The sequence below is a fragment of the Equus quagga genome, chromosome 11 (genome assembly GCF_021613505.1).
Source record: "Equus quagga isolate Etosha38 chromosome 11, UCLA_HA_Equagga_1.0, whole genome shotgun sequence".
Classification (NCBI taxonomy): Eukaryota; Metazoa; Chordata; class Mammalia; order Perissodactyla; family Equidae; genus Equus; species Equus quagga.
In genome coordinates this window covers 18,610,594-18,620,862 of record NC_060277.1, presented here as the reverse complement: position 1 = coordinate 18,620,862, position 10,269 = coordinate 18,610,594, and the positions used below count along the sequence as shown (strand labels likewise).

Sequence of the window (10,269 nt, the reverse complement as noted above, 5' to 3'; positions counted from 1 at the left end):
ACCCCTCCCTCATGGGGATTTAGAAAAACTATTTAACCTCCTAGTATGTTAGTTTCCTCATCTTTCAGAGCGTGATAAGAACAATACCTCTAGCAACGTTGGGTTGCTGTGAAGAGGATGGCAAATGAGTTGATACACATAGGACATTTAAACACTGCTTGGCGTACAGTGATCATTCAATAAGTGTTAGTCATTATTATAAAATACTAAGAACTTGAAAATCATTTTATCTGTTTTTGCTCATATGTGAATAATTATGGACAACACAGACACATATTTATTGAACTTTGAAGGTTATTATCTTGTACGTTTTACTGCTAATACTGACCTACTGAAAAATCTAGATGATTTTGAAATTAGAGATAATGATGTCTTCATAGTCACATATCCAAAATCTGGTAAGTTTGAGGAGTGGGCCACCTGTTCTCATCTTCACTCTGGTTTGGTAATACGTGTGTACAGAGGTTCCCTTTTCTACACATTGACAGTAACCCCGTGTACCTTTAGACGATTATTTACAATCAGAAAAAAAGTTAAATAAATCTCACATCTCTATGATGTAAGCTTATTTGAGCTCCATATATTGTCATTTCTGATGACACATATGAAGAAATCAAATACTGAGGCAAGAATGATACTTGGTAATTGCTGACCTGTTGGCTTGGTCTGACACTGGAAGAAAATATATTTAAAAATCCAGCAGGATCCTTCTTAGCAGCATTTCACTGTAAGAACTAACTCCTAATATGCTCTTCAGTTGTTCTAAATGCTTTGTATTTCTCTAAGATAATGAAATTGTTTTGGACTAAAGTAAATTGCCCTCAAATCAAACATTGTAAAATAAATCAATTTTTATATTGTGGTCTCTAGAACATAAGGTGATTGGTGCCGTTGACACGATGTTGTATGGGGTGCTTAATGTTGCTCAAAGACACAGTAGAGTCCACATCAACATAGAAAAAGTTATTCCTGACTTTCATGAAAATGCTCCAGTCCCTCCCTTTTTCCATTTACTTTGGAATTCATGCCCTTGTGCACTTTCCTCAAATTAGCAGCACATTGCCTTATCCCTGGAGTCTTCCTCTCTGCTCCACATATGACTGATATTAGGGTGTTTTCCTCTCTTGGATGTGGATGAAATTAATTTGCCTAGTTTTAGGCCAGCACGGCAGTCATAAAAGAGTCTTTCCTTTACCTTTAGTCCAGTCCAAGTATTTGGGACACCACACACCAGTCCTCAGTCCAGCCTGCTGGCTCCTTGATCATCTTGGAGGGAAGATTAGTGAGTCTCCCCAGGATTCACCATACATTGTACCAAATCTATCATGTAGATAAATCAGCTAGGTAATGGCATTAGTAAGATTTTTGGCATCTCACATCCTCTTAGAACTTGATGATATCTTCATGAACATAGATACAAAAATCATAAACCGAATATAAGCAAAGCAAATACAGCAATGCAAAAAAAAAATACATTATGACCAAGATGGGTTTAATTCAAGAGTCAAAATTACTTTAAAAATTTGTTAATGTAGTTCACCCACATGAGGAGAGTATGGGACGGAGCCTGAATTATCACCTCAATAGATGCAGAACGAGCATTCAATAAAATTCAGCATCCATTCATAATGGAAACTATAAGCAAACCAGGGAGAAAAGGAAACTTCTTTAACCTGATAAACAGAATCTACCAAACACTACCACAAACATCATATGCAATAGTGAAACATTTAAAATAGTACATTTAAAGTCAGGAACAGGACAAGAATGCTTGCTATCACCACTTTTTATAGGGAAAGACATATGCTACACAAGTAGAAGAAAAAGATGTGAAAAGAGCCTTGACCTTTAATTGCCTGTACTTCTAAGAGATCAAGCACTAAGAAAGGAGACTAGGGAAGGAGAAATAGAGGTAGCGCAGAACATCACAGAAAGGGATCTGACACGAAGTAGAGGAAACAGAGAAGGAGGAAGGATTAGTCTGAACCACTCCTATCGTGGACTCAGAACAAGCACAGCTGCTCAGAGTGACAAAGGAACTGAGCCCTTGATTTTTCTTTACTCATCTTAACGTCAAATACAAACACAAAAACTTTGACAAATTCATGTATGTACTGAGAGTGGTTAAAAGAAATAAAAAGAATTAATATTAGAGTCATGAAAAATTTATTCTTCCTTGAAAACACGATTATTTCTTTCTACAGGTACCGTCTGGGCTCAGCAGATACTAAGCTCGATTTATTTTGAGGGACATCGTAACAGAACTGAAATGGTGGAAACACTTGATAGAGTCCCCTTCCTCGAATACGCAATATGAAAAAGAGACCATCTCAAGAGACCATCGCCTCGCCTCTTCTCTTCCCACCTCCCATATTATTTAGCACCAAAAGGTGTCAAGAACAAAAGAGCTAAAGTATGTCACAGAAATAGCTTATGGACCTTTTGCACAAACAAAAGTACTTTCTTCCAATTTTGTTCTCCAGCACCAATCATCCATATTCTTTTAAATATGATATTACAATTTTTATGATATTGTTTTACACATTAAAAATATAAATGGAATTAGAAGTGTATGCATAGCTTGGGTCACCACACACATAGTTTTCAGTGTAATTATATCACATACAGCCAAGCGTCTTTTATGTCAGCACATGAAATTCTATTCTTTTTAATGGTTTAGTGGCAGTTTAGTGGCATTTTATATGGCTACACAATATTGAACATGTATTGTGTAGCCGCCCCTGACACAGGAAGGGTTAATAATCACTGGAAAAAGCTTGCCAACAAACTGTGACCAGGAGGTGAGAAGGCCGGTTAGCCAATGACGGGTAAGACCCCCTGGGGGGGCAACCTAAGCCAGGCGGCGGCCGCCCGGGGACACAGATGGAGAAACGATATCGATATCGGGAGCAAGAGGGACCGTTGCCTAAGAGACCTTGCCTGCTCTGAGATAAAAATATAGGAGCACAGCAACAACATGATAATATCAAAACAGAGACCAAGGGAGGGCTCCTTGAGAAATCACTAAGAATTCTTGGCATTCGCTAATTACTTCATCCAGAACACCTGTGTATGTTTAACAGATGTAAGCTATGTATATATTGAAACGCTGGTTATAATAAACTCAGAGTGGCCATCAGCCCTCTCCGCATCTATCCTGATGTGTACATTGGATTGCGACACCGACATATTGGTGGACAGGTAGGTTGCAGAAAATATATATATACCACATTAAACTAAACATAATACAGATCTTTACACTTTGTGATCTGGTGAAATATTTCCCTAAAAGTGGAGTTTTCAGGTTAACGTGTCCAAGTATTTTGTGTCACTAGGTATTATCTGCTTGCCTTCTGCAATGCATCAATTTACACTTCATCAAATAGCAAACAAAAATGCTTTTTTCCTCACACTCTCACCAGTGATTGGAATGATCAATCTTTGCTGGGGTGTTAGGTAAAAACAATATCGTTCTTGAGTAATTTGGAGTTTTTTTGGTTGCAATACACTTGATCATGTTTTTATGGGCTTCCAAGCCTTGAAATACCCTTCACAATCTTTGCCATTTTTCTTTTGCTTACCTTTTATTTACTGTTTTGCAAAAGCATTTATATGGGGCAAATATTTTCCTAATTAATAGATTACCTTTGAGAATTGTTGAATGCTTTTATTTTATACAAATAATCTATGAAACTTTCCTTCATAACTTAGGGCTCTCTTGTCTTGCTAAGAACACACTTTGGACCACAAAGATTATGTAAATTCTTTCCAGATTTCTTTCGAATTAACTTTATGTTTTTATTTTTTACACTTAATTGTAATTATATTTGTTATTGCATGTCATTTGAAATATGACTATCACGTGGTATTTGCCAAGGGCATTAGCCAATTGACCCAATGTGATTTGTTTAAGCATTTACTCTTTCCCTAAAGCTTTGGAGTCTACATTTTTGTTATACTAAGTTTCCATGATCTCTCCATCTGATTTCTACATTCTTTATTCCAAAATTTGTTATCTCTCTTTAATATGTGGCAGTTCCTCACCATTTTAAATATTGTAACTGATTAGGCAAACCAACTTTACTTTTTGATATGCTAATTCCATGAATGGTTTTTAGATGTTAATAGGAATTGATTAAATATTAGATTAATTCTGAGGCAATCATTAACTCTGCAAATATTCCAACACCCACCCAGCATCATTCTATTGCTCTTTATTTGTTAGGTCTACTTTCACATCCCCCAAACGTGCTATGCTGTTCTTTATATGCTCCTTACACATCTTTTCCTGAATTTCGTTTTTTGTTATTTGTATGGCTATAATGAACTAGACATTGTTTTCGCTACCGACTTTCCTATTAGTTATTGCCGTTATATAGAAAAAGGCTTTGGTTTTGTACTCTATTTGGTCCTTTAGCCTCTTTTATTACTTTTGTTAATTTTCCCTTTATTCTCTGCAATATATTTCATCTTAAATTATGGTAAATTTTATTTTCCTTTACTTTCTAATATTTACACTTCTTTTTCTACTTCAAACGTTAAAATCTGCAAAAAAAGATAGAATAATAGAAGTGATGAGGAATGCTCTTCTTTTGCCCTTGATTCTCTAGGATTTTGAGTATTTTTTCTTGTTTTTGTTTTGTTTTGTTTTGAAATTGATTTTAGAGGTATACAATGCAGAGAAATTTGTTTTTTCTATTCTTGTTTACTTGGAGTTTTACTTTTATCTTTTTTTCTTTCTTTAGAAAAGCTCTAATCACATAAAACATCTTTTTTGGCAACTCTGAAGATGCAATGTTTCTTCTTCCTTTACTCTATAGTAACATGAAATCCACCAGTAATTTAATGATGTCCTATTTCTGGAGGAAATCCTATTTGCTTATAGTGTAATATTGTTTAACATAGTCCTGGGAGAGTTTTGTTAATTTTACTCCGGAATTTAATCTGTCATTATTTCAAAACTAGACTTCAATTTTCAATGATTGCTCTATCTTTATTTGATTTTAGTATCACTGTGATTCTAGTCTATAAAATAAATTTCGAGGTCTTTTGTATTTTTGCTAAGTTAAGTAGTTTAAAAAATATAAAATAACTGAATTTTTTGAAGATTTGATTAATGTCCATTATAAATGTATCTGATCCGGTCAGCTTCATGGTTCTACAACATTTTCCTTTTTCTCATCAGTTTATTTAAATTAATTTCCTTTCTTTAAACAATATTTACAAACATGGAAAATAATTACAACATATTCACTCATGACCTGGTGAATTTTCTCCAATTCTGTGATCACATCTTTTTTATTCATTTGTAATGAAGAAATATTTCATATTTTTTCCTAATTAGATTTGTTTGTATATCAGCAGTTTTCTGTTATATTAGGGGTTTTTCCTTCAAAGAACTAGCTTGTTTTTGAAACAAAATTTTATGTAAATCCTTGATCTCTCCTTTTACATTAATTCATTACGTCTTCATATTTTGTTTACATTTCTTTTTCTGTCTTCATTAGTTAGAGGACTAGCAATATCAATATGCAAAGTTTACTTTTTAAAGTGATGATTATCCTTTTCGGTATAGCTATAGTTTAGCTATTATAGTTTAGGTTAGCTATATTTTTTAGTGTAGCTAAAATTATGGTTTTGGCATAAAGTAGGACAATTGCTTTGTTTAAATCTATAGACTTAATATCTGTATTAAGATCTATAATATATTAATATAGGTCTAATATTTCAGTTTTAGCTTTCTAATTGGTCCAAGTTATTCACAAGACTTTTTTTCCCCGTGTGTTTATATACTTTTTCTAACTTGGCCATCATTGATTATTAGTATTTATGGCACTATCCATAGGGAATGGTAGTATAAGAATTCTAACTAATGAAATTCATTAAGGAGTCTTATGGCGAACTATATGAGCAATATTCAATGGTTATTCATATTCAATATTCAACAGTAGTTCCAGGAGTACATGAGAAAATGGTGTATATTCTATGTAGGGGGCACTAATAACATACATATATAAAATAAATTTTGTCAAACAATTTTGTAAATTATTTCTTTTAATCCTTTTACACTTATGTTTAAGAAATTGTGTGTAAATCTCCCACCATGATTTTCCCTAAATCAAAAGCTTTGAAGACTTACTAGAATTTGTGCCATTTATGTTTTTCTTTTACATTATTCAATATACAAAGATTACTGTTCCATTGGTCACTGCAAACCAATTATATGATGTTCTCTTAAATCACTTGGCTTCACATTTTACTGGACTTTATATTGTAACTTATTTTCTTTTTCCCTGGGGTTTTGCCATGTGCCTTTGTTCTTATTTTTCAATATTATTTTCCACTGCTGCATAATTTTACATGTTGTGTAAGTAATTCTATCAGATCTATGCTTTTGTTTCACTGAAAGATTAGGTTATTCAATTTTTGTTATCTAGGATATATTGTCACGAAGCAGCTTATATTGGGAGAAGGTAGTGACTGTTAATTCTTCACAGCGATTAGTTATAATGTTAGAAGTTTCTAAATGACAGAGATTTGGTCACTGGTTACTTCAGATCAATCTTGAGAAACAGCTTAAGTTTTGCTTGTCATTGTCAGAGTGATAAGCAAAAAATGACCCAGGTGGAGTTCGCTTTGCAAAATAAGCTAAATTAAGCTTTGCTTGTATGACTAAACTGGTTTTGTCTGCTCAGAGAATTTTCAAGTCTGGTCTCTGATTTTACTTTTAACATTTTAAGTCCTTTTTTTCCCCTTTAGGAAATCCTTCCCTTCTCCAAGACCAGATGTATGTTGTTTATTTTTTAGATGTCAAAGTTTTGCATTCATATTTAAAACCTAATCCATTTGTAAATGATTTCTGTTTATGGTGTGAGGAAAGTCCATTTTGTTTTCTTTTTCCTGTACGGATAATTATTTATTTCAACATCATCTGTTATGTAATTTTCCCTTTTTATTTTTGTGCTAAGAAATATTCACCCTAAGCTAACATGTGTTGCCAATCTTCCTTTCTTTTTCTTTTCCTCCCCAAAGCCCGAGGGCATAGTTGTATATTCTACTTGTAAGTCCTTCTGATTCTTCTATGTGAGCTGCCCCCACAGCATGGCTACAGAGAGACTAATGGTGTGGTTCTGTGTGCAGGAACTGAACTTGGGCCACCGAAGAGGAATGCGCCAAACTTTAACCACAAACCATCAAGGCTGGCCCAGTCTTTCCTTTTTTGCCCTGATCTCCAATGCTACTTTGGCTGTATATCTAATATCACTTAATGCTCAGGGAGGGTACATTGAAACAGCTTCTATGCAAGGTTATGTGCAATATTAATCAACGCTACAAATAAATAATTTCACCTTTAGAAATTAGTCTTATATTCTTGCACATGTGAAATGTCATGGAATAAAGTTACTTTTGCAACAGTCTTTCTAATAGCAAAAAATCTGGAAGAACCTAAATTTCCACAAGTAAACTGGATAAAGTAAATTATTATGCATTTATATAGTGAAATTTAGATGTTAAAAATAACTGTAAGGATATGCAATAACTGCGAAGAATTTATTAATTCCCTTGCAGATTATTTACATCTACAGAAACCCCAAGAATATTTTGGTCTCCTATTTTCATTTTTCAAATATGATGGCTGGATTACAAGCTGTGGAGGATATCGAAGATTTCATGAAAATGTTCTTCGATGGAAAAGGTAATTAGATTTATTTACCAGGCAACATGTTTATGAGGCAATGTTGCTATTCAGCCAAATTCTCTAGCTTAGGGAACACAATTTAGAGAGTTGCAAAGGGTAATGATAGAAGGTAGAAGGGACATAACTGGTTACTCTTGTTTCTCAGCATAATCTGCTACTCAATGGCTTTTCCAGCCTTACCAGGACAACTTTGGGAATTGTCAAGTTTACAAAGGAATATTGTTTAAGAAATATTTTGACCCAAGCATAGGAGAACCAGAAATATTCTAGCAGTTCAAACTAGCTAGATCCATGTGTTCCAGAAGAGCTACTGTTGAGGGTGGGTGTAGGTTCTGTGCTCTGTCATGGCCTGTGGTAGCCCTTATGGCAGCTGTGGAATTTTCATTCAAAACCTAAAGAGGAAAGATTGCTGTAAGAGGACCGTGGACTGTGAAATAGGGTTCTCACGCATTTAGAAGATTATATTCGGGTGTTGTCTTATTCTAGATAGCTAAAGTTGCTATGCAGATATTTTAAAACAGACAGTAAGAGGAGAAATAAAGAGATTTTTTTCAGGTGGAGGAAGAAGGAAAAGGAAGTGGGCTACCTTAAAGAAATCTTCAAAATTGGTTCTTTGGGCTTCTTTTTCTTTGCATTGGCACATTCCTGCATACATAGGAAAGGCATGTTTCTACTAAAATCATGTGTTTGTTTCCCAAAACACCATTTTCAAAAGGTAGCATAGAAGTCCAGGGGTGGGAGCTTTATTTTTCTTTCTGAGGACTCCAGAACAGAAAAGAAGCACTATTTACTTTGCTCTTCAATAAGAGCAACATCTTCACCTCATTACTTATTAACTTTTCCCACAGTGACAGGAAGCCTTTGGTTTGATCACATCAGAGGCTGGTATGAGCACCGACATGACTTCAACATTCTGTCCATGATGTATGAGGAGATGAAGAAGGTAAGAGGAGAAGATTATTCGTAAAAATATTATTTCTTTCAAACATTTTCTTATTTTGCTTTCAGTGCACCACATTCCCTTCATTATCTTCATACCTAAGTACTTCTCAGGCTTCTTTGGAGGTTTCTAATATCCTGCCCAGCTCTTAATTGTTGGTCTTCCTCAGGGCTCTCTCCTCACCATACACAGTCACCTTTATGATTTCTTTCCATGTACCCCTCCCTAGCAGTAAAGACAAACTTAAGTGTCTAGAGCAGCCGTAACTTAATAAAGAGAAAGGGCACTGTGCAGTCCTGGGCTGAGAAGCCACTAAGATATGGCTAATTAAACAGAGGTGAATGTGTTCTCTGCGATGTAAGTTCTTCCTGTTATTTTAAAAGAACCTTGAAAAGTAGCTTTTATGTGAAATCACATAATGTTTACCCATTGTCATCCATTCAAAGCTGTCATAAAACATTGCATTAATCAAATGAGACACATTTGACTTTACTATTTTGAATCTGATTGATATGTTAATTCACTAATATGTAATATATTATTTCATTTCTTCAAAAAGTATTGAATGCCTACCATGTGGCAGACACTAAATTATGAGAAAAATAGGATTGAACCTTTTATTCATTGAGTTTATAAGTCAACAGGGAAGACAGATATTCCCCAAGCAGGTATCCATAATTCAAAAGTGTGATAAGTGTTGGTAAGAAAAACTGCAGGTATGAGATCAGTATATGGAATTAGGGGATCTGGTATAGTCAAAGGTGATAGGCAATGTTTTCAGGAAAAAGTCACAGGACAAGGGTAAGCTAATGAATATCAGTTAACAACAGAAAGAGAGGTAAAGGAGAATTCTAAGGAGGGAAAGTGAATTTGCAAATTCCCTGAAGCAGTAAAGCACATGACAGCTTTGAAGAAGGGAGGAAAGAAGTTAAAGAGCAAGTGGAAGTAATAAAACATTAAGATAAAGATTTCTAGGAACCAGACTTTGCAAGTTGTGTAGACAATTTTGAAGTCAGTGATTTCTTTAATCTTAAAAGCAATAAGGAGCCCTTTAAGAGTTATAAGAAGGAGAGCAATGTGATAGAATTAAGATTTTTAAAATAGCATTCCCATTAGTGGATTGAAAAATGACAATAGTGAATACAGGCAAACTCATTAGAGACCAGTGTGCTAATCCTCTGTAAATCAATGGTGCTTTGGATTCAATGGCATCATTGAAATTGAAGAGAATGCAGATTTGAAGATATATTCAGGGGAGGCAAAGAGGAGAGGGACTATAGATAGCAAAAATGAGGAGGAGTGAAATGTGAAGGATGCTTGCTACATTTCTGGTTCATAAATTTATGTAGATAATGGTGTCATTCATGAAGGCGTTAAGGGCACACTGAAGCAGATAAGCCTAGAGATAGGAGATTAGGAGGTTGCATTTGACATTTAGAGTTCAAGGTGACTTAGTAGTATCCAAAAGAAGGTATTTGGAAATATAAGTCTAAAGCTCAAAGAAGAAATCTGGAAAAAAATATGAATGATCTTAATTTGGCCATCATCACTGTATAGAGCATGACTGAAACTATGAACATGGATAAAATTGAGTTTGGGAAGGGAGGAGGGAATGAGTGAGGCAAGAATG

At 34.6% G+C, this 10,269-nt stretch overlaps 1 pseudogene; it reads left to right on the top strand.

Moving 5' to 3' along the window:
- The first annotated feature begins 256 nt into the window (after nt 1–256).
- LOC124246691 (amine sulfotransferase-like) lies at nt 257–8,791 on the top strand (annotated as a pseudogene).
- The last annotated feature ends 1,478 nt before the right edge of the window (nt 8,792–10,269 follow it).